General features: G+C 42.2%; 2 long non-coding RNA genes across 4 annotated transcripts in view; one reads left to right on the top strand and one right to left on the bottom strand.

The window, feature by feature from the left end:
* Positions 1-5,154, top strand: part of LOC309368347 — a 49,004-nt gene extending 43,850 nt beyond the window's left edge. Inside the window, exon 2 of the long non-coding RNA XR_014167714.1 lies at positions 1,627-5,154. This is a non-coding gene — a long non-coding RNA (uncharacterized lncRNA). The remainder of the gene's footprint in view (positions 1-1,626) is intronic.
* The window catches only part of LOC309368344, a 313,140-nt gene that overhangs the window by 175,204 nt on the left and 113,346 nt on the right, over positions 1-24,590 (bottom strand). The gene's annotated exons all lie outside the window — the stretch shown is intronic.

Consider the following 24,590-nt stretch of genomic DNA (forward strand, 5'->3'; position numbering starts at 1 on the left):
AAGAGTTTCACGCTCTACCGACTGAGCTATCTTGTTGTTGTTGTTGGAGGAGGAGAAACAACAGCTTGCAACTTTCTTCTCTTTCAATCCCAGAGATATTTTTGAGAGGGTGTGTGTGAAGAATACCCCCTAGATCTCTAGATCTGTTTCCCCACCACTTCCTTACTAATATCAACCTCAGGCCTTATGCAACAGGGCAGGGCCATTGCACTCCTGTCCTCCTCTGCTGGGCTGCTCTGAGAAACAGGATGTTAGCTAGACCTGAAGGGCCTTTGGCCGGTTTAGACCTTATGAGCTCCCATGCCTTCTTAGAAGTGGAAGTTAAACAGATTGGATCAAGTGGAAACATCTCAGTGGAAGTTAAACAGCATAAGGCAGAAGGCATAGTTTGGAGCCCAAAGAACTTAGCAATAAAACCAGAGCAATGCGATTTACCTGACTGGTGATTAGAACTGTAAGCCGAGAGCATAAAGGCCATACTACTTGGCAGAATCAAACGAAAGTTGGTCTTGTTAAATTTCAGCACCAGGGAAATGGGGAAAGCTTTGTTTTCTTGGGGGGGGGGGCTGTCCATTTGTTTTAAAAATAATTTTGATTTTAAAAAATTTAGTTTACAAAAGTACATGCATTGTCTCTTTCTTCAGGTTGTGATTTCTGCAGATCAAGCACATCTGTTGTGAGACATTAGTGTTATTTGCAGTATAAGGTTGGGAAGAAAAAGAGGGGGGAGAGGGAGTGTATGTGTGGGGGGGGTTTGGCATCAGTGTCACTTGAGTAGGTTCTCTTTCTATTCGCTTGTTGTATTTCCTTGGTAGTTAGAGTGCTTGGGGTGGCTTAGGGTGCAGTTAGTTGTCTTTGGTTGGCTGCAGTGAGATTTGTTCATTAATGTGGGGGGGGAGGGGTTGTTGGGTCAAGTTAGCCTTCTTGATTTATATGCTGTCGGTGGATTCTTGTAGTTGTCTTTTGGGCTGTGTATGTGATAGCCTCCTGCCAACCTAGCAGTTCGAAAGCACTTCAAAGTGCAAGTAGATAAATAGGTATCACTCCAGCGGGAAGGTAACTGGCGTTTCCGTGCGCTGCTCTGATTCGCCAGAAGTGTGTTAGTCATGCTGACCATATGACCTGGAAGCTGTACGCTGGCTGCCTCGGCCTATAGAGCGATATGAGCGCCGCAACCTCAGAGTCGGCCACGACTGTACCTAACGGTCAGGGCTCCCTTTACCTTTATCTATATGATAAAGGGGAACCATACCAGGGTGAAGGCATCTTCTATTTGTCCCTGTGTCAGTTTCAGTTTATTGGTTAGTTTTTCTAATAAGGCTGTTTCCCATGCAATTTGATACCATTGGTCCATGTTTACTCCTGACAGGTCTCTCCAGTGTCTGGCTATGATGCTTCTGGCTGCTGAGAGTAGGTGGGTTATGAGTTCTTTATAGTGTGAGCTGACATTATTATCTTGGAAGATGTTCAGTAGGGCCAGTTCTGGGGCGACTTCTAGTATCTGTTTAGTTATTTTGCATATTTCATGCATGACTGCTGTCCAGAAGGGTTGGATTTGGGGGCATTTAAGCCTCGAGGGTCATCCAGACTTGTGCTTACATATCCTTTATTTTCTTCTTCTTTTAGGTGGCTCTGGTGATTCGCCTCCAAGTGGTGGCTAAGCTCTGTGGACAGAAGTGTTTCCTTTTTCCTAACCCATCTCTTGTTATCAGATGGACATGCTGGTGGGCTGCAGATGTTTGAAGGCTGGAAACTCAGTTAGATGATGGGCTGATCCAAAAAGGCTTGCTGGTCTCTGGACAGTTTGCTGCAAACTTCTTCTGGATAAGCCAATCCTCAGCAAATATTTGGTCTTGCTTGTATCTTCTCTCCTCATTCTTTACTGGAGGTCCTTCTGGATAAAGTCCTTCCCCCACCCCACCCAATAAGAAAGGAGATGCTCTCCTTAATATGCCACAAATTACAAGGTGAGGCTAATGCTAATCATGTTGCATTAAGGAAATCCTATTAAAATTAATTCATCTGGCAAAATTAAATTTCCTGATTTTCAATATGTGGCCGATCTGTTCCTTAAAGAGAGAGAGAGATAAAATCAGCAAAGAAACTAGCAGGCCCCATACAATGTAAATGAGCCCGCATTTGATATTCAGCTGGCCAGGAAGCGCCCGGGAAGCAGGGGGTGGGGTGGGGGTGGGGCTTCTTTTCTAAAACCAGAGAAGCATCAGATCAAGCCTGCTGAGAAGTCATGTAGTGGGGCTTGGAAACTGCAGCCCCTAACCCCAGGTCCCTGTGCCATGGTAAAGGAAAATGCAAGCGACATGTCAGTAGGAAGAAAGTGTGGTGTAGTGGTTAGAGTGCTGGACTCAGGAAACCAAGACTCAAATCCCTTTTCAACCATAAAGCTCCATGGGTAGCCTTGGGCCACTCATAGTCTCTTAGCCTAACTCGGCAGGGTTGTTGTGAAGATTAAAATGGCAGGGGAGGAGAATAGTGTGCGTCACTTTGAGTTACTTAGAAGAAAGGTGGGATACTAAAGCAATAAATAAACAAGACACACACCCAGAGACAAATTTCTGTGCTCAGATACTTTCAAGGTGACATTGTGAAAAAGTGGTGCATCTTAAGAACAGTTGTGATTATCTTCTGTCTAATTTCTTAATAAAACCATGTTGGGTTGTATCCAATGTTAGACTCAGAAGAGACTATTGAAACTGATGAACATGGCTAAATTAGGTCCGTTTATTTCAGTGGGTCTACTCTGAGTAAAACTAAGGTGGGCACAGTGCCATAGCGTTCAGCATAGGCAATGTAGGTAAAAGCTTACTTTTGTGTTGCTTGTCAGACCAAAGTCCCCAAAAAGCAGCAGACAAGCAATTAAACTACAGAATTAAATAAAACACCAAAACACAACAAATTATAGCAAAAACAATGATAAATAGCCATTGCACCCAAATACAGAAAATATGTGGCATGAGGTGGCTGGAATAACAAAACCAGTCATTATGGAAGTCCTGATTGAAATGGATGGTCTTCACCATTCATTCTAAGTACGAAAGCAACCAAACACATATCCACATTACAGAGAGATAGTTTCAGAGCTTGGACATCACTGTGGAAAAGGCTGTGTCCTATAAATAGCTTGAGTCAAGCTTCAAGGAACACCGGAGTGAACACAGAAATGTGTTGAGCAAGCCACTATAGATGTTTCCTGATATTAATCAGGAGGGAGCTCCACAAAGCCAGGGTTCCACCACTGAATGCCCTGCTCCTAACAATCATAGTCACTAGCCTGACTTCAGATAAAAGAGGGATGCAAACAAAGCTGCTGCCTGCAGCTCCAAGATCTTAGGCAGTCTCATATAAAAGCAAGCAGTGCTTCAGATATCACGATCTCAAGTCATCTAGGGCTAAAAAGCCAAGAACTTGTAATTCAACATTCAGATCAGCTACCTCTTCTTTTTCTTTTGATAGCAATAGAAGAAGTGACACGGCTGAAATGTGAATTACTCTCCTCTAAATTTTCCGAAGAGGGACCAGCAGTGTCCAAAATGCATTCAATCAATAATTTTTTTCTTGTCCACCCATTCCTTTATAAAGTTTCCAGTTGCTTTTGCAGAAGGGCAGTGAAGCTGCTGGACTTTAAAGGGGAAAACCAGTACTTTGAATTGCACTTGGAAATGAACTGGGAGCCAATGCAGCTTAAAAAGCATGCATAACATTATCCAAAAAGCTGGGCCCCCAATACCACTCTAGCTACAGCGTCTTGCACCAGCTGGAGTTTCTGAATACTCTTCAGAGGGAACCCCAAGTACAAAGCACTGCAGTAGTTTGAAATGACTATTAAAGCAGGCATAAGAGTAGCCAGTTTTGTCTTCTTGAAGAGCCACAGCTGAAGCAGTGCAAATGCACTCCTTGCGGGTTATCACTGGAACACCCAGGAACAAAACTCCAGGAGAACACCTAAACTGTACACATTATCCTCAACTACTACCTCAACTAGAATAGGGGAAGAACGCATCTCTAGGCAAGCTTTCCTATGACCAATAGGACAGGCAAGTAAGTACCCTTTCCCCCTTTAAAAGCAAAGCCATTTGCCTCCTTTGTCATGCAAGTCTAGTACATCAGCCCATTTAATTTATAGAAGCAGATACAATGGGTAGTGCAGAGATAGAGGTATTGGAAGATAATCACATGTGGGATTAAAACTGCAGGAGGGGGCCATGATGACCCTTCCTTTCCTTCCTAGAGTGCCTCCAATTCCATACATGCTTTTAAAATGTCATTAGCATCCACAGCTATGCCTAGATAACCAATGGATAAAGATAACCTAATAGTTATCCTCACTGGTAGAACAATGTACACACAAGCTAAATCGTCTCTGTCTAGCATTCTGCTTCCACAGACGGCTTCTTTTACAGTGAAGTTACATGAGTGTCCATACACCTCAGCCTGCTGTTTTACTTTCCTGTTCCCTTCAGTTATGGACAGAGGTTGACCACTACACCACACCTTCTCTGGAGTTTTGACTGCCTCCCATTCTCGTGGACACACTAAGTTCTCTAAGTTTCCTTCCCTGCACACAGCTCTCACTTTCAATAAGTCATAAATTAAGACTGAAAAGCAAACTCACAAAGTTATGAGAGTCATGCCACATTAACTCCCTCAGATAATGTGGAAGCTTTTCAAACCAGGGTGTTAGAAAAGAACTTCCTAATTTTTATGACTGGGATGGCACACATATTGTTTTAAGCTTGGGAGGCCTTCTTCATGCACCCACCAATGTTATCTAGAAAGGTCATTGCATGGATCTTCTTCTGCCCAACTCATACTTAACTTCTCCCACAACTTCTCATACAAATCTCCTTTTCCCATTTAATGTCTAACCAGAGCTAACTAGACACATGATGACCCCATCTCTCCCTGTCAGTGATTCCTGTGAATCTCTCTGTTTAGTTTTAAGATGTTAAATTACCTTACTGGTATTGTTTCCTATAATGTCGTATGTAAAATGTTGATATTATGATAATTTTTAATTGTTCTTCATATTGTTTCTGAATTGTTTTATTCTTGCTCATTTGGTATGCTGTGAGATATGAGTCTGGGCACAGTTTTGTGGGAAAATAGCATGCAAATAAACTAATGATGAAATCCTGATCTCTCCTTTTGAACTCGTGCCTATAGGGCTCATACCAGCAAGAAATGCAAAACTATTTGACCAGACACATGCCTTATTGGTGTCCCACTGTACCTTGCTGCCTGTCCCAGTAACAAGTGCAATAAATGATCTTTCCTGCTGCATTTTCACCCCCAGACCATCTGGCAGTAGTGCAAGAACATAGCAAAAGGTTATGCTGAGAAAACTGCACTGATGCTTTTAAAGAACTAGTCCTACTTTTTCTTACCACTGCCTACTGGTTTTTGGTTTTTTTAAACGCTCCCCCCACCAACTACTTGAACAGAGAAATACATTATCTCTGCAGAGGTTCTTTGAACCTTTCAGATCACTCTAGCTGACTGTAAAAGTTAGGTTTGTGTTCTTCAGAAGCAGCTTGATAGAAAGGTGAACTATCAGTAGCTTTAAACACCATGAAAGAGATTTGAATGGCTGCAATCCTATACCAAGTTAAGAGTTTTTGACCCATTCATTCCAATGAGTCATTCATTCCTGTGAGTGAACATAATTGGCCACAGATTGCAACTATAGCTTTTCCTTCCCTTTAGAGCTCATTTTAAACATCGGTGGAGTGGGTGGGTGGCATCTACCATACATTTCATTTTCAGGTTTGGCTGATTTGAACTGTAGGTATGCAAATACGAGCAGAAATCAGTTGTTTCAGTTGCCAAGAAATATATGGGGGAAATACTCAAACAATGGTGTCTATTTATTGCTTGTGGCCTGAGCTCCCTCACTGAGAGAAAACACACACACACACACACACACAGAGAGAGAGAGAGAGAGAGAGAGAGAGAGAGAGAGAGAATGTAAGAAATATTCAAGTATCTTTAGCTTTCTGCTTCCACATAATCAGGGGCGCCGACTTATAAAAAATATCGGGGGGGGCCCATACCGACTTATAAAAAATATTGGGGGGGCCCAAGACCTCCAAACCGCTGCTGCTGGGGGATCGAAAGGGGCGAGCCCCGGGCTGCCCCGACCTTAAGTGAACCTGTGAGGGCCCGCCCTTTGCGGCAGCCGATTGGCTGCCGCCGTGGGCGGTGAATATTAATGATGTATCATTTTTGTGCTTCATGCTGTGGCCACAGACATGTGATCTGATGGTGAATTTGGGGTGACCCAATGCAAAAATCTTGAGAATCCCTGTGGATCCATGCTTTGTAACCACGTTTTTGCACCATTGCAGCCCCAGGCAACAGTGGGTGTGTGATTTTTGGGGGGCAGGCTGTAGCCATGGACATGCTATGTGCTCTGATGGTGAATTTGGGGTGACCCAATGCAAAGATCCTGAGGATCCCTGTGGATCCATGTTTTGTTACCACGTTTTTGCACCATTGCAGCCCCAGGCAACAGTGGGTGTGTGATTTTTGGGGGGCAGGCTGTAGCCATGGACATGCTATGTGATCTGTTGGTGAATTTGGGGTGACCCAATGCAAAGATCCTGAGGATCCATGTGGATCCATGCTTTTAAACCACATTTTAAGTGGGGAGGGAAGGAAAAACACAGAACGGACAAGGAGCACGAGAGGGGTGTGCAGAGAAGCAGCTGGCTAAGAATGCAGGGGAGGGGTATAACGGCAGGGAGGAAAGGAAGGCAAAAGTTTTCCCTCACCTACCCACCCAAGCCAGCCAGCTCGCACGCTCTCTCTCTCTCCCTCCTGCCTGCTTGCCTGGAGGGGAGGGGCTTTCCCTGCTCTTTGTTCCGTTTGAGCAAACACAGCAAGGAAACAGAGGAGGGGGGCAGTAAGACCCTGATGCAGAATGCAGGAAAGCAGCCGCTTCCTCTTTTTGAGGGAAAAATACGGTAATAATTTTCTTAAATTATTGGGGGGGCAGAGCCCCCCCAAACGAATTTTTGAGGGGGCTCGGGCCCCCTCAGGCCCCATGGAGTCGGCGCCTATGCACATAATTAAAAACAAAACAAAACCAGAACATGAAATAGGTGTACATATGAATTAAGAGGCCAAAAACAGGCAGATTTGCAAGGGATCAAGATTTATTTTCTATTAGACATTGTGAAAGTTCAAAATGTAGATGAAAGGCAATTCTGAACACCATCAATTACTATAGGCCACAACAGTCCATCCCTGTCTTTGCCAGTCACTTAAGAGTGTTCCATTATGCAATCTGCCTATCTGCCCACAGAAAATATCCACGCAGTGCACTTCAATGCACTTTAGTGTTGGTCAGCTAGCTGCCATGCACTTTGAATGAAATCAAATAGATGGCTAGGTGACACTGACTGAGATGTCAGCAGGTACAGTAAAATGGCCTTTGCCGTCCCCGCCATTTTAACAATTATTTGATTGGGCTACTTGGATGTGAATGTTCTGTTCCATGTTTCTACACTGCAGTGACAGTTGCCCTCACTAGCCACTACCAAGCCTTGAACCGTTGTTAATAAAAGCGCAGTCTGCTAGTGATGGGATCAGAAAGAATGAATTTCAAGGTGACGCTAACATGCATCTTTAGATGTCATCACTTGAGCGGTCCTGCTGTAACTCAAATGGCACAAACTGAAAATTCCTGAAAATCACAACAATGGCCTCATTAAATGGGGAGACTTTCAGAGCACCATTTCATCCAGAAAGGAAACACGTGAGGGAGATGATTAAGCTCTATTTAAGGACCAGTTCACACATCACATTTCTGGGCTATGAGCTGCCCTATGTTGCCTAATTGTACACCTAAAGATGGAAAGAGTGATTGCGACAACTTGTGTATTTGCATCAGTTTATTCAGCAGGGAGCGTGATTCGGCTGCTGCTCCTTCTTGAGGGCAAACTTAGATATGCCTCTGTGTAAATGTGTAAAACAGCCTTGAAACATTTGGTGAGGGAGGAGGAATAAAAGGAAACTAAGCTGTACAGAATCAGCATCCCACAAGCGTGAACAGACCTCAGTGGGGTGACAAGGCTCATTATGCACCTTCGGAAACATGGGGTGTTCAATTGATCAAAAAAGTACTGTATAATTCGATCAAGCTGCTTCTACCTCATTAGGAAAATGAACTCCTCTGAACAAAATAACTTTCCTCAACCTAGAATTTCTTTCTAACATAAATGGCTACCTCCACTACATTTCTGGTCTCTAATTCCCTTCCGGCATCTTTTAAAATGTGGAGCCAAATATTTTCAGCTAGTTCTTAACATATGAACAAATAAATCTAAAGCCAGAATGGGAGTGGTGAGGTTACCTCAGGGTTTGAGCTATTAAACAGATTGTCCAGTTCACACACACATATACACAGAGAGATTTAATTTGTGTGTAATTTATTTCTATCCCAGGGCAGCCTCCAAGCAATTGCATAAATAGTTCTTGGAAGTGGGAAGTCAACATGAGTCATGACTGATTCGTCTCGGGTTTTGTTCTCACAAAAGCTTGAAAGGAATTATGAACTTCTTAGCATGTTTTGCGTGCTTTCTCTTTTCCTGTGTAAACTCTTCCTATTGATCATGGAATTATTATTTTATTTATTATTTATTAAATTTGTATCTGTGGATCTCAGGGCAGTTCACAACATAAACATGCAAGATAAACAAATTATTCCTATACAGTGATACCTCGGGTTAAGTACTTAATTCATTCCGGAGGTCCATTCTTAACTTGCACCGTTCTTAACCTGCACCACCGGAGCACGATTTCTGTTCCCATCCTGAAGCAAAGTTCTTAACCCGAGGTACTATTTCTGGGTTAGCGGAGTCTGTAACCTGAAGCGTATGTAACCTGAAGCGTATGTAGCTTTGGAGATAAAACAGTGTCCTAAACAGCCACATAGCACAGGTGCCAGGGACGCCAAAGAGCACTTTTCTGGTGCTATTCTTTGGACTTGGCCTTAAAACAACTTTAAGAAAAAGCACAATTAAGGGTCATTGTAGCATCAATGTTCAGGAAACCTATCCTCTTCTTCTGCCATCTTCTTTTTGCATATTTGAAAAGTCCAAGCTCACAGTGAACAAGCGAACCATGCGACAGATTTCAAAAATTCACATTGGGTGAGGGGCATCTCCCCAATAATTAAATAATGTTTCTGTTTACTCTCGCCAGTAAGAATCACTGTAGATCATCCACTTAGCCAGTACAAGTGCACTTGCACGTCAAAGTGCAAGTAGATAAATAGGTACTGCTCCAGCAGGAAGGTAAACGGCATTTCCGTGCGCTGCTCTGGTTCACCAGAAGCAGCTTAGTCATGCTGGCCACATGACCCAGAAGCTGTACGCCGGCTCCCTTGGCCAATAAAGCAAGATGAGCGCCGCAACCCCAGAGTCAGCCACGACTGGACCTAATGGTCAGGGGTCCTTTTACCTTTACCTTTACATCATATTTCATGCACACTTTATCTCAGTATGAACATTCTTGTACATATTGCTTGGCTGGAGCACTGCATTGCCAAAAAATTAGAAATCTGAATTTTGAAGACTGGCTGTGTTCCACTTCTTGCATCATTTTTTGAAAGTGTGGATTAGGTAGGTTCACCTTTAAATGTGAATGGAATAGAATCCCCACCCCTGCCCTGTTTGAACCATGTTTCTTTCAGACAACATGCTGTCAAGCTTTAGGGATGCAGGACCAAACACAGAACTATCTCGCAGCCTCCGTGTTTCATTTGTGAAATGGAAATCTTAAAGGCTAACCTCCCAGGAGTGAGATAAAAATCATAATGCGCTGTGCACACTAGTAAAAAATTGTAAGGTTTAGTAAAGGCCACTGTCCTGGAAACATAACTGTGGCTGCAATTGAATGCACACTTAACATGGGAATAAGTTGCATTGAACTCAATGCATTTTGCTTCTGAGTAAGCCTGCCCAAGACTGAACTGCACATATGGGAAAAGAGCCAGCATCACTTTAGAGCACTGAGATGAGCTCCTTGCCAGAATAACTAAAATCAACTAACGTTGCTGACATCCAACCCCTGATTAGAATGCAGACTTTCACTCTCTGCATTACTTCACACATTTTGGTGGAAACAACACAAACCTGATTCTTATACAATGGAACTTTGTGTTCGTTTTGCAGCAAACAATCACCTCCATCCTCAACAACTGTGTACATTCGGCCACTGTTATCTCTCCTCATGCACTGTCTCTATTTGTTATGTTTATTATCATTTGACTGCCATCTGGCACACACACCAACACGGAGAAAAGAAATCACAGATTCAGTAAATGGAACAAGTAAGGTCACTATAGCTGGTGTCTGTTGGTAGGGGGTTCCTTCCAGCGGAACAGTCTGAGCTTTAAAATATACAAAGGAGATAAATGATCTCAGCTTGGCCCCATGAAAAATGATAATAATATTTGCCAGTTATTGAATTAAATCTTATTGCGAAATTGAAATGTCAGAAACAGACTTGGAAATGAAAACAAGCCATGGTCCAGTCACTCTTCATCCCCTTTCTTTAAGGTCCTTTACTCTGATTTCTACCAATATTTTAAACAAAACAAAAAATGAATGTTAATGTGAATAGTTTGAACTCAACATGACCTGGATCTGCATATGCATAAGACGGAAGTGGTAGAATGTTGAGGTGGTAAACTGGAATGTACCACTTTCGACTATGTGGGGTATATCACTTTCAAATCCCCCCTCCTCACATGATGCCCTTCCCCCAACCCAAGTAGCACATAAGGCTGTGCTTTTTCTTTTCTTTTTCATATTCAGGGAGATACTTTCACTTTTGTATTTTTTACTTAGGAAAGCATTCAAAAAATACTATCTACTATAACCATCAGCCTGAGATGGTACAGTCCACTTTCCACCTCTGCATTCTACATCCCTTCTGCTGGAAGTGCAGATCACAAATGGGGGACCTGTGACCCTCCAAATATTGTTGGACTCCAACTCCCTTCAGCCAGTATGGCCCATGGTCAAGGCTGCTGGGAGTTGAAATTCAACAATATCTGGAGGGTCACAAGTTCTTCATCCCTGGTACAAATCCAACCACATTAAACTGTACTTGCAAAGCAGCTGTCTGATTCAGTCAAAGTCAACATTCCCACTGCCCCCCACCAATTTCAAGGGGAAAGAAGTACAATGACCACCATAGAACTTAAATCTTCTTTGGCAGATGATGTCTTTTGTCAATGTATGTGCTGCTTTTGAAATGTGCAGTGAACTGCCTTAAATTCTTGTAGCTAGTTCTTCCTTACCTTCCAAAACTCATCTCATAATGCCATTGACCAGACCAAAGACCACATCCTAGGCTAGGGTTGGGAACTGTGGTCCTCCTGATGTTCATGGAGTCTAGTTTCATTCTTCCCCAGCCAATAAGGTCATGGACAATAGCAGTTAAGAGTCCAGGAACATTCACAGCAGCGCGTGTGAAGGCTTACATTGACACCCTCAGATAGGTGTCCCAGATTCTGAGCTTTCATATTTTGTTAAGGTAAGTCTCTAGCCCCGCCCCCTAGAAATAAAGTTAGGGGGCAAAATGTGCAGGTTTCACATTTTCTTAGTGAGATGTGGCCACATTGTAGATTTCTCCTGGTACTGAGGAATGCTCCTTCTTGCTACTAGAAAGCACCAATATTTTCGTGTGTGTGTGTAAAATCAATATTGTGCGATCTGCACAATCAGGACCATGTTCCCTATGGCATACATTTTGTGTTTTATGACATCCTGCCCCCAATGTCAGCCATTTTGTGACTGGTGTCTCCAGTACTCTCTCAGAATCTCAAATGGTTCAAAAAGGTTGGCAACCCCTGAAGTAGAGGGCCAGAGGTTCCCCATACTTGCAGCAAACTATGTTAGTTACGTAATTCACATAATAATCTGGACATGTCTACTTAGAAACAAGTCCCATTGTTTTCAGTGGACTTACTCCCAGTGAGTGGATATAGGACTGAAGTATCAATTGTCTTCAGGGCTTTTGAGGATGTGCTGCTGTGTGTATTGCACAGCAAGTACGCTATGGCTCACGACTATGGTAAAAGCTGGAAGCCAAAGCTAGCCAGCATATTTCAAAGATTGTTTTATAACAGAAATATATAATCAAAGTGTCTTTCTTTCATGAGAATGCAAACATTGTAACGTTACTAGAAATGTCTTGAGAAGTGGAAAAAATACTACTACACAATGTATTGTATTACTTGATTCATTTTCTTTCCATTTTTACCTTAATTCTGCCTAATTACTGTATTGTGATCTAAGTCAGCAATCTTAAATTAACTATCAACTAAACTTTTGAAGTACCCCTACAAATGCTAGATAATGATGAAATTTAAATTGCTACAAGTTATTGTGCAATGTCTACACACAGTGGAAAAGCAAACCTTCAGGTATTTTCGCTTCACATCTCATTAAGGCTTTCTTTCTCCACTTAGGTGTACCGCTACAGCATGTCATAATGATGCAGAAAAATATGGAATCACTACGTGTCTAGACCAGGGATGGGGAATTTGTAGCTGTCCAGGTGTTGCTGCACTCCAACTCCCATCAGCCTCAGCTGGCATGGCCAATAGTCAGGGATGATGGGAGTTGTAGTCCAATAACATCTTGAGGCCCACAGACTCCTCATCCCTGATCAAGGTAGATGACCCAAACAATTCTAGATTCTCAAGTATAAATAACAGAACATCCAGTTTAAATAGCTGGGAATTAAAATTCAATAGGTGCATATCAACACGGAGCCAAGGAAGGGAAAGTTATAAACTTTAATATCAAGTAGAGTAAAAACAATTCCAGGTTAATGAGATTTGTGTTTGCAAGAAGAGAAAACGTTTGCAAAGAAGAAAAAAGTTGTGAATAAAAGGCATGCAACCTAAGGTATGGTTTGATCACAAGGTTCCCACGGTCTAATGACCGAAGCTCATACACAACAGGTGGCAGTGGCAGACATATGTGTTTAAACTTGGTTCTTCCCCATGCGGGCTGGCCGGCCCTGCCATTAGGTGGAGTGAAGCAACTGGCACAAGCAAGCAGCAGATGCTGGGTGGGGCAGGGGCAGGAGCACCCCAGCTGTTGTCCCTCAGCTCCCCAGCCATTCCCCTCTGTTTGAAAGCAGAGTCTTGTGGGCTACATGACCTGTCCTGCTGCCCTCAGGTGTGGTGGGAGGAAACTGTCCCATTCCCAGTACTGAAGTACGATTCTATGTCTAGTCCAACTGGCAGGAAAATGTCTTGGAACGTCTCACATTGCTACTTATCTCATTGTAGCCACTCTACCAGGTCAGTTTCCTCCATTCACAGCAAAACTCAGTTCCATTACTAGAGCAAAACCAGAGAAGAAAATGATTCTGGGGGAGGGGGAGACTTTGAGGATGGTGGGAGGTACCCTCTGCTGAGTGCCCATTTTGCTCTTGAAATCAAGTCCCTGTGCTTCCTATGTGTTTAGGTTTAAACACACGGATCTGCCGTGATGTATATTCCGAGCTTCGGTCACAACCAGGAACAGACAAATTTGTCCATTTCGGTTCTCCCGGGTTCTCATTTTTCTAATCTTAAATTCAGTTCCACACATTTCTGCAACGATTTGAATTTTTTTAAAAGAAAAAAAAACCCTCATGAAAAATTAATCAGCATTTTAATGTGAATTTTCCCTAATAAAACATATTTTTCATGCATTTTAAAAAATATTTTAATGCACTTTTGTATGTTGTTTTCACTAATGTGTGAATTTTTCTACACATAAGCTGGCTGAAGAACTGCACTGCAAAATTATTTTATAAGATTTTTATTAACTTTTTTTCACAATAAAACAACAACTACAGTAAATTCAGAGTACAGAGTCCTCTCCTAAAGGCAATTCTCAGCCCCCATCAGTCACAGAAGGTAGCAGCCCCTCCCAACTCTCACCTTCCTTTCTCCTCCCTGGGAGACCGACATTACCCTGCCTCCCGCCAAGGGACCTCCATCAACTATCTACCACCCCATGAGTGCACAATCCTTGCACCTTAACAAAGGCCCCAAACATATGCCTACAAAGAAAAAAGAATAATGAGACAAAAAGAAAAATAAAGGGGAAAAACAAGAAGAAGAAAGGAGAGAGAGAGAGGCAAAAGAAAATGAAAGGAAAAAAGAAGAAAAAGAAAAAGAAACATTAGAAAAAGATAACAAGGTCGTCTAATTTTCCATCTTCTGGTTACATACAAAAGCGGGGGGGGGGGGGGAGATTATTTAAGACATTCAGTCCATGATAGCATCCAGCTTCTCCACTTTCTGTTAAACAGTATTTCTTTTAAGTCAAAGTGTCTCTGAAACATTCATTTCTTTTCGCCATGAAAAGTCCAAGAGGGGTTCCTGAACTATTATTATTATTATTGCAAATGTTTACCATGTTTTTCCTTTAATATTAACTTTACCTCTATTAATTCCCATCACCATTCCTCCATATTGAATAATAATAATAATATTCTTCCATCCATGTCCCTGTTAAAATCTCTCCAATGTGATCACATCTTGGAATAGTATTCCATATTTTTTCCTTGTTAATATATCCTTTAATTCATGTCCAGTTCCATATGTTCAAATTCCATTTCCTGTTGTATTTATGATAGCATCCCATCACCTCCTCTAGAACCTTCCATTTTAATTTTCCCCAGTCTTTTTCCAGAGAGAGTATCACAAATTCAGTTACGTCGTCCTCTAAACTCTCTCAAAATCATATGCAGAGTACTGTCTCTCTGCTAGAACTGAAGAATGGCCAGGACTGAAGATTTCTCAAAGCGGGGAAATCCAGGTAATTCTCCATCTCTCCACTTATGATTACATCCTCCCTTTCTTCTCCAAACCCTTGTAAAGAACGCATTTTCATTTCACCATCTGCTTTCATCAATTTAACAGTTACATCACCCAGTCCAACCAGAACTGCTTTGCAAAATTCAAAGAAGTATATGGTATGTTTTGAAGGATGGTTGCGTTTTGGTTCTCATTTTGTTTCAAAATGTGCAAATTTGATGTGTGCCTTTAAATGCAAACTGAATCAAATTTCTAATCCCCCATTCCTAATCACAACAGTAGAAGTACTTCATTGGCTGCATCATTTCACCCTCCCCTCATTGTATTGAGACTGTGCGTGTTTAAAGTTGAGCCCTAGAGTCATTAGGAGTGAAGGGACGCAGGTGGCACTGTGGGTTAAACCACAGAGCCTAGGACTTGCCGATCAAAAGGTCGGCGGTTCGAATCCCCGCGACGGGGTGAGCTCCCATTGCTCCCAGGGTGAGGTACCTGCTCCTGCCAACCTAGCAGTTTGAAAGCACGTCTAAGTGCAAGTAGATTAATAGGTACCGCTCCAGCGGGAAGGTAAACGGTGTTTCCGTGCGCTGCTCTGGTTCGCCAGAAGCAGCTTAGTCATGCTAGCCACATGACCCAGAGTCTGTATGCCGGCTCCCTCGGCCAATAAAGTGAGATGAGTGCCGCAACCCCAGAGTCGGTCCCGACTGGACCTAATGGTCAGGGGTCCCTTTACCTTTACTTATATTTTTTGCATTTCATGTCCATTTGCTTGTACTGTTTACAGCTGCTTCTCTATATATACTAGCTTGGTGCTTCTCTCTTCCCTGCCCTGGAAAACCTATTTGGTCATCTCTCTCTATTACCGTACTTTCACCTTCAAAGTCCTGGCTGTTTAGCCATGCATTTACATCTGACGTGGTTGAGATAGAAGTTTCATGTATGCTGGAACTGTGAATAGTCTGCTCTGTGAGGTTTTCTACACTATGAGTGTAGAAACCTGCGTTTCAGGGTTGTTGCAACAAGGAGTTCAGGCCATTTTGTGTTCTGAAAGAAGTGTTGTTGTGGTATCACGAAATAAATTGGTTACACAGAGTTGATCAGATGATCCGTGATCTCTAGCCTGATTGCACCATCTCCTTATTTTTTTCCTGATTAAGTGTGCTGCTTTTGCAGTGTAAAGGAGTTTTATTTTGACTTGTACATGTAATTACCTATTTCTCCCTAAGAAGCACTGCAATTTTCATTAAAATAACAAGGAATAAAGAGATAACCTAATGCAAAATACAATACATGACACTACTCTCTGGAAGAGGTAAAACAATTTAAATAATGTGCCATTTAATAAATGAAAAAAAAAAAAGCAATCCCACACTTTCCTTGATCAAGACAACTGTGTAATGTCTAAGACAATGGCGAAGGGAGGCATTTTGATGTGGTAATACAAGATGCTTGCACTCCCTGTTAAGTACATCATTAGGAATTCAGCAAGAATTACCAAAGAGAGCCACAATTAAAACCTCAAGCCTCATTCATCTTTGTTTGATTATGTGTATGGAGAAGTGTTTATTTTTCATTATGACTCATATTGGCTGTAATTAAATTTAATTTTAACTGTAGAATGAAAAGGATATGCAAAAGGAACTTTGCTAATGACTGTCGGAAGAGAGGCATAACAAGGCTGCCTAATCAACTTGTGATATATGCCATGTTGTTGACCATGGGAGCAAGGACACCTTTGCTATCTTCCTCCTTCCATAACCATCCTCTTGACTCTAGTCTATGTCTTTCTCCTGCTGGCGGCAGAATTGGGGGAGAGATAAAAGCAGATACACTACCCTACGGTCTTAAGTTGTGCATGCAATGGGGGTGGGTCCTGAGGGAGAGAGTATGTGTACCGCTTAGTTCCCTGATACATATGTCCAAGAAAATGCTCTTAAAGTCATTGCCTGGGTCATAGTTTGGGATGCCACATGCCTACGCTGGAGCCATTGGGAATCTATGCAGAAGAACAAGCTAGGGGTACTGTGGCGATCACACAGGGTCCCCGGACGTTTGACGGTCTATTGATCCCTGTGCCACCACTGTGATTGCCTCCTTGCTGCCACCAAACCATTTCTCTCGGCTACACACGGAGTCCAGACAGTTGTTAACATTAACAAATAATCAAGTTTATTTTATAAGCATGAACAAGTTTATGGTTTCAGTTAATTTTTCTTGGCAATTTCTTAATCTTAGTTTCTTTACTGACCTATATGTTCCTAACAACTTCAAACTGATTATCCCTACTATCTATCTGACTCCACCTAACAGTTCCTCTCACTCTCTCACAACACAACTCGACAAACCCACAGACTTGTCCTCCCTCTTCCTTCTCCAACTCCCAACTGACTCCGTAACAAGACTAACTCTAACTCTAACTCCTCCCCTTGGATTCCCACTGGCCAATCACTTCACACTCATTTAACCCTTTCCATATGACCCACCTAGGAGGGCAAACGCCACAGGTACCATCTCAGATTTCAGTATGCCAAAAGATTTCACAGCAGAGAAATGATTCTCAGTGTGGGTTCATCTTATGTCCTTAGGTCTACAGTTTGGTAGGCATAATCCACTCTGGAGGGTTTCTCTGCCTGTAAATTCCATCCAGCCGGTGCAAAGTAAGGCAGTGGAGGCAGTTACAGCCATTTTTAGATACCCAGAATAGGAATTGAGGAACACAGAGTGTTGTTTTTTGAAGAGTTGCTCAGGGACCAAATTACAGATCGAAGCAGAGAATGCGCAGAGTGACTCAGAAGCAGATCAGTATTTTTGTGAATCTTGTGGGACCTGCACATCGCTAGAAAAGGCATTATATAAGGGCTGGCTAGCAGCAAAGGTTATAATTATTTCACACTCTGGTATTTCACTGTGAATGTTTTTCAGTTATGGACACATTTTTTTTAAAGATACAAGTCTTCTCCATTGTCAGATGTTTGGCCTTGAGATAATTCAAGTTGCATTGCATTTGACAAATATTCCTAGGAGAGCTAGTATAATAGTTCTTTGTCATTTGAGTTGTGTTCATTCACTATAGAAATTTAGTCGACATGCCAAACTATTCTTACTACTTTCAACAATAAAAGGTGCTGGAGCTCAAGTCTGCAAGATGGGTAGGAGAGATGCCGGTTTTGGTTACTCACTTATGGGAAGGAGGCATTCTGTGCATATTCACAGTCTTTCTGCTTCGCACGTGCCTGCCCTGTTGAGACTTGTGACAAAAATACAAATTATGGGGAGGGAATCTGGTAAACTATGGCTCAAAGGGAAATGGCTTTCCCCCCAAACATTTTACAAAGTGGCAGCTTTTTAAAAGCAGGTGCTGGATGGCATCTGTCAGCGAAGCTGAAGTTGTGGCTTTCTAGCATCAACAGGTGGCTGGACCAGGTGATCTTTGAGATTCCTAGTTCCAACCCTTTGATTCTATCTTTCTAATCTGGGGTTTTCTCATGCAGAATGCACTCGGCATTGAGCTAAAGCTACTTCTGACTTCCTAGTGAGTTTGTGTGTCTGTATGTTATCCCATCTTAAGGAGCGAAATTACAAAACTAAAAACACAAACAAACCCACCCGTTGGCTACTCCGTTGCTTGGTGGTCATAGAACACCAAATATCCAATGAAAAGAAAATGGAGAGCTCCAGAGTAGAATGCTGACAGTATTCTGAAAGTACCCATAGCTGTGTGCTAGGAGGTTAGGATACGCTGCAACTTTTTGTAGCAGGTCACCCTTGTAATATTTATCCTAAAGCCTTGAACAGTGTCAATGTTTCAAATGATGCCAGAAGTCATTTTGCAGCAATTTTTCCTGTTTAATTCCTTTTGGTCTCTTGCTCACAAAGTGGCTGTAAGAACGCATGATCCTGGATTAATCACAAACTTTGTTGCTTTTCTTTCTTTTCTTTTTTTAAATGGTTGTTCAAACCATCCCAGGACAAAAGATGCTGTTGAAACTGATGAGTGAGCGTTCATTGTGCTAGCACTGGCTTCTGGTTATCTATTTATTACTTATTTTCTGCTACTTCTATTGTTTCTTTCTTTGCAAAGGCTCCTGTGAGCTCTGATAAAATTCCCCATAACAATGTCAAAACACCTAGGGTTGGCTTCAAAAGGGTAAGCTGAACGGCAGCACAGAGAACATGGTTGGGTGGGGGAGAGAATCCATCATAGGAGCCACTAGTTCAGTAAGATTTATTTTCACAAGGCATTCTCCTCACGACTGGATTAGTCACTTCACTAATGGTCAAATGACCCATAACTCACATGTGTGGGAACTTAATTGCAGGGCACTCCCTTCACTGGTGAAAATGAACTTCCCTCACCATTATATTAATCTGATTGTGATCCTGGTTTAGTCCTGTACTTTAAACAGGAGCCTGAGATGAAAGGCGCCTAATTAGAATCCAAATGAGGTGTTTGAGAATTGTCATTTAAAAACAATCCTTACGTTAATGTCTTGTTTGTTTATAAAGACAATGGTCTTTAACACATGTCAGGAGAACAATCTACTGTGGTGAGAATGAAATGTTTTAAAAATATAGACGACTATCTAAATATGCAAACTAAGCCATTTGAAACATGACTTAAATTGAGCAAAGGATCACACACACACCAAACTGTGATGTGAAGAGATGTCTGTAGAAGCACAAGCTCCCAGCTGTTGATATCCTAATCTAAAAGAATAGGAAAGGCGGCTGTGCTGGCAGGAATTGATGGGAGTTATAGTCCAAAGTATCTGTGGCAGCTGTTATTTGTACACACATAACCACTGTGCTCAGTGGGTGGCACTGTGGTCTAGACCACTGAGCCTAGGGCTTGCCAATCAGAAGGTCGGTGGTTCGAATCCCTGCGACAGGGTGAGCTCCCGTTGCTCGGTCCCTGCTCCTGCCAACCTAGCAGTAGATAAATAGGTACGACTCTGGCGGGAAGGTAAACGGCATTTCCGTGCGCTGCTCTGGTTTCTCCAGAAGAGGCTTAGTCATGCTGGCCACATGACCCGGAAGCTGTACGCTGGCTCCCTCAGCCAATAAAGCGAGATGAGCGCCGCAACCCCAGAGTCATTCCCGACTGGACTTAACTGTCAGGGATCCTTTACCTTTAACCACTGTGCTCACTATTCTTTACACACACACACACACACACACAATTCTCCATATGCACATAGCTATACCACTATGTAGAATCACGACCACGGACCACCTGAATAAAGCTTATGGACTACTGGTGGTCCATAGACCACACATTTTGGGAACCTATAACTTAGAATCATAAAAGAATTTGCTTCAGTGTTCCAGGACACTGCTGGCTCCAGAATGAGTCATACGAAGAGGCAGTAATTGAATAGTGAATGTGCATGAAATCAGCTAGTCAACTGTGAACTGGTTGGCACGTGCATGTTCATCACTGGATGACTGCAGTGCCGACTTGTACCTGTGAATGACCTGTTCTAATGCCCAATTTAGTGCCTGCCTATCAGCTCACATCACCTGGAAAACAGTGGACTCGATCTGAAGTCTGCTGAGATAATCTAGTACTAAGTAACCAAGTGCTATACATACGTATGTGAACCAGTCCCATCTTTTAGAATCTGGCGTCAGGTCATGGACTCCATGTCTCTCTGATACACATTACTGGGAGTGATTTTGGGCTACACCTCCAGAATGGCTAAAGAAGTCACAGTCTCAGAGTACATACAGAATCTCTTCTCTCCAGAAAGTAACTATAGGCACCTCACTCACAGCTGGAACTAGAAGGATTCATGAAGCACAGCACATGGTCTTTATTTTCCAGTGTGAAGGTTGCTGCATTTATTTATTTATTTATTTATTAGTTAGTTAGTTAGGTAGTACTGCTGACAAGCATGTGGGATAGAAGTTAATGACTACTAACTATGATACCTGTGTTCTACCTTCACCATTGGACACAGCATGCTGGTTACTGGGAATCGGAGATGGGGGAGTGCCACAGCACTCAAGACCAGCTTGTGGGCTTCTCATAGGCATGTGGTTGGCCACTGTGAGAACAGGATGCTAGACTAGATGGGCCTTTACCCTGAGGGCTTCTCTTCTGCTCTTAAGTCCTACAGGAAGAGGAAAGTGCTGGGAAAGCAGCATAAACAACTACCACAAATTGTAATTATATCCAATGTGATAGTAAGAACTGGGCAAGTGAAACAGAACCCAGTTAGCTCATAGCTGTCAACGTTTCTCTTTTTTAAAGGGAAATTCCCTTATTCTGAATAGGATTCCTCATAAGAAAAGGGAAAAGTTGACAGCTATGAGTTAGCTGCCAATGACAGTAACACAGGAGTAGAATGAGCTACAATCCCAAATTAAATTAAGTGCAGAAACACTTTGCAGGGCTGCAACTCTAAGCACACGTACTAGGGAGTGAGCCCCATTGAAGAGTGTGCGACTTCTGAATAAATGTGCACAGGACTGCAGTGTGAACACAAACTCAGGAAGTAGCAGGACTTTGTAAGCAAAATCCATTCAGAAATTGCTGTTTGAATTCAATTCCCCCTGAAGCTGACTGAAAAAATATTTGAGTGACGCTCACCTTTTATCTGGTTTTTTTTGTTAACAAGTTCCCTGCACGGTTTAACAGTAGCAGTATCACATTCTGCAATAATCACTACCATTTCAGAGGCTCCTTCATTGTTTTTGCCTCGTTCTATGATGGTGTCACGTAAAATTTGCCTGGGCTCCCTCTGCAGTCAAGAGAATTGTGTTGAGCTTCTCTCCCACCGCCACCCCGCAAAAAAAAGATTCCAGGGTAATTGCAATTGCTGGGCGCGTGCATTGATAGAATTGAAGCCTGATGGGAGATTAGATTCAGTGCTGCATGCTCATTGCAGAAGTCCCACCTTCCCACATTACACTCAGGACGGTTTGGCTACCACCCAGATCTTTCAATCCCTTCCAATTAGCACAGCCAGGGCATTCTTTTCCCAGCCCTGCAAACACCAAGACATATTTTTAACCTGACACTTTCCCTCCACTGAGCTCTTGGATCCCCTGCTGAGCCAATGGAGTCCCAATCAGTGGGCTGCTTCTGATGCTGCCCCTTCACAAGATTGCCGATGAAGTCAGAGCAGCTGAGGGATCTTTAATGAGCCCAGCAAACCTCGAGAGAAGCAAGTTCCTGTTTCGAAACGACATCTTTTGATTAATCAATGGCTTATTGATGACTGGTTTAACATGCCAAATGAAGGCATGTCAAACAGACTGTCCACTCAGAGCTGAATTGGTCATCAATGTATTTAGTGGTCTTGGTATCTATGTTGGCGCATTTTTAAAGCCATTGTTTTCCTTTAAAGGCTTTTAAGGCTTGCAGTTGCTTTGGGAAGGCAAATATTGGCAAGGCGTTTGGGTGCCTCGCATAAGATTCTTTCTCTCGCTCTCTCTCCCAGCTGCAGCAGAACAGATTTAAAATGCTGATGCAGGTGGGAGCGAACAGTTCCCAAATCACTTTTAACCTTGGTTAGAGAAGCCGAATCCATATCAGTAAGTAAATGGGATCACAAACGTCTAAGCCTCTTTCTTTTTTTAACTGCAGTATTATGCACACTGCAAATTAGAGCTGAACTCACCCTTATTATGGAAGCCCAAAGTGGGAGAAATGGAATTATCTTTCTCTAGCTTCTTATGTGGTACTCATTCCAGTATCACCAAAGTATTTAATTGACTGACATCAGTAGGAAGAGTTCTTAAACCCATTGTAATAATTCTTTTGGAATTGTCAGCATGCGAGAAATCATCAAGTCAGTTATTTTTACTTTGATACAATTTTTTTTAGTAGTATTTCCTGTGATATTTGCATAGATTTGTCAGTAGTCTATCCGGAACTGAGCAATTTGAAATAAGGATGAAAAGCATCTGTTCTGGGTTTCTTTTTCCTTTTTTTTAAGGGATATTCTCTTTTACCCTATTGAAAATGGAATAGAACACAGTGTAAAACTGGAATTCTAGTCAGCTGATCTTAATAAAAATTCAGCACGTTCAATTGCATGCTGAATAAATGTGACACCAAATCATAATATATTATCACCTGATATCACTATAATATGTTATCACAGCCTTACCATTATGCTGTTGGTTTTTCAAACTGATATTCATATGCTTCCACGAATAACCAAATTTGCAGTTATGGCTCTAGAGAAGTTTAGTGAGATGTAATACTTTCCCACTTTGGCTACTTGTTCTTCACCATTTTGCCTCTTCACAGTTTTGGCATTTGAGTAACAACACCTGCCTAATGCCACATTGGTTAAAATAGCTTAGCCAACCAATGACCTACAGTTTTTCAAAATCAAGTGCCTAAATGCTAAGTAGGGTGGAAGTCCTATGCTCACTTAATATGCAAATAAGTCATGTTGAACTCCAGGGGATTTACTTCTTAGTAGTATAGGATTACACTGCAAATAACTTCACGTACAAAGAAAACATGCATAGCATACTGTTAAATCCTTAACGACAAATAGCCAGCCTGTAAAAGTCTAAAACTGATTTTATATTAAAAAAAATCTGGACAAATTTACTGCAATTCATATTTTGAATGAAGTAGAGTATATGTTTTAAAATGGAAGTCCAGCATTGCTTTTGTTTTCAGATTTATCAATAATGTCATTTATATTAGAAATTATCGAACAGTTTCAGGCATAGCTGCCAACGTTTCCCGTTTTTTAAAGGGAAATTCCCTTATTCCGAATAGGATTCCCCACAAGAAAAGGGAAAAGTTGACAGCTATGCTTTCAAGTGACCTCATGACATTAAGCATTATCGAAAGAAAGCTTTTTAAAAACACCCCAGACCTAGATAAATGGGTATAATTACCAGTACTCAAATTACATGGGATGAGCAGAGGGGGCATTTATCTTTATCTGTTTTGATATGGGATGGTGGGATTGATTAAAACTGGTTAAAGGCAGGTGTGGTGTTTGTGGACTTCAGTAAAAGATTCTCTGCTTTTCTCTCATATTTGAGCACACTTGATTATCTTCAGTTCCCTTCCTGGTATCATAGGAGGATTCTCTCTTCCTCCTCCGTCTCATCAGCAACTTGCCTCTAGGATTTATTGTGAGGATTAAGAAATAACATAAAGCACCTAAAAGAGAATTAGTTTCTATGAACTATGGCAATGCCACTGTCCTGACCCTCTAGTCTGGTTTGGTGTTGCACAGAGTACCCGAACTCTATCAGGTCAGTCCCACCCAGCTCTCCTGCTCCAGGTCAGTCTGTATGTTCATGATAAGATCGTGGATCAGCATGGCCTTCTTCTGAGTTGACCAGGCATTCAGACTGCTAAGTGCAGTGGATGAACCTCCAGCTGTCTTTTTTCCAGACAGTCGTACCATGGTTTTTGAACAGCTTAGTTCTCGAACGTTTTGGCTCCCAATTTGGTTCTGGTTTGCGAACTATTTTTAGAAGCCAAACGTCCGATGAGGCTTCTGTGGCTTCTGATTGACTGCAGGGGCTTTCTGCAGCCAATCAGAAGTCATGCTTTGGTTTCCAAATGTTTAGAAGTCGAACGGACTTCCGGAATGGATTCCGTTCAACTTCCAAGGTATGACTAACTTGCTGCAGCAGTCCAAAGTCTATATAATCCTACATTTTGTGGTTAGCCAGGTAAAAATGTAGGAGGACTCTGCTCAGTCAGACTAAAGACCTTTATACTAGTCATGCATCCTGGTTCATAAAGTGGCAAACT

The sequence above is a fragment of the Podarcis melisellensis genome (assembly GCF_964234715.1).
Source record: "Podarcis melisellensis genome assembly, chromosome: 4".
In the NCBI taxonomy this organism is placed as follows: Eukaryota; Metazoa; Chordata; class Lepidosauria; order Squamata; family Lacertidae; genus Podarcis; species Podarcis melisellensis.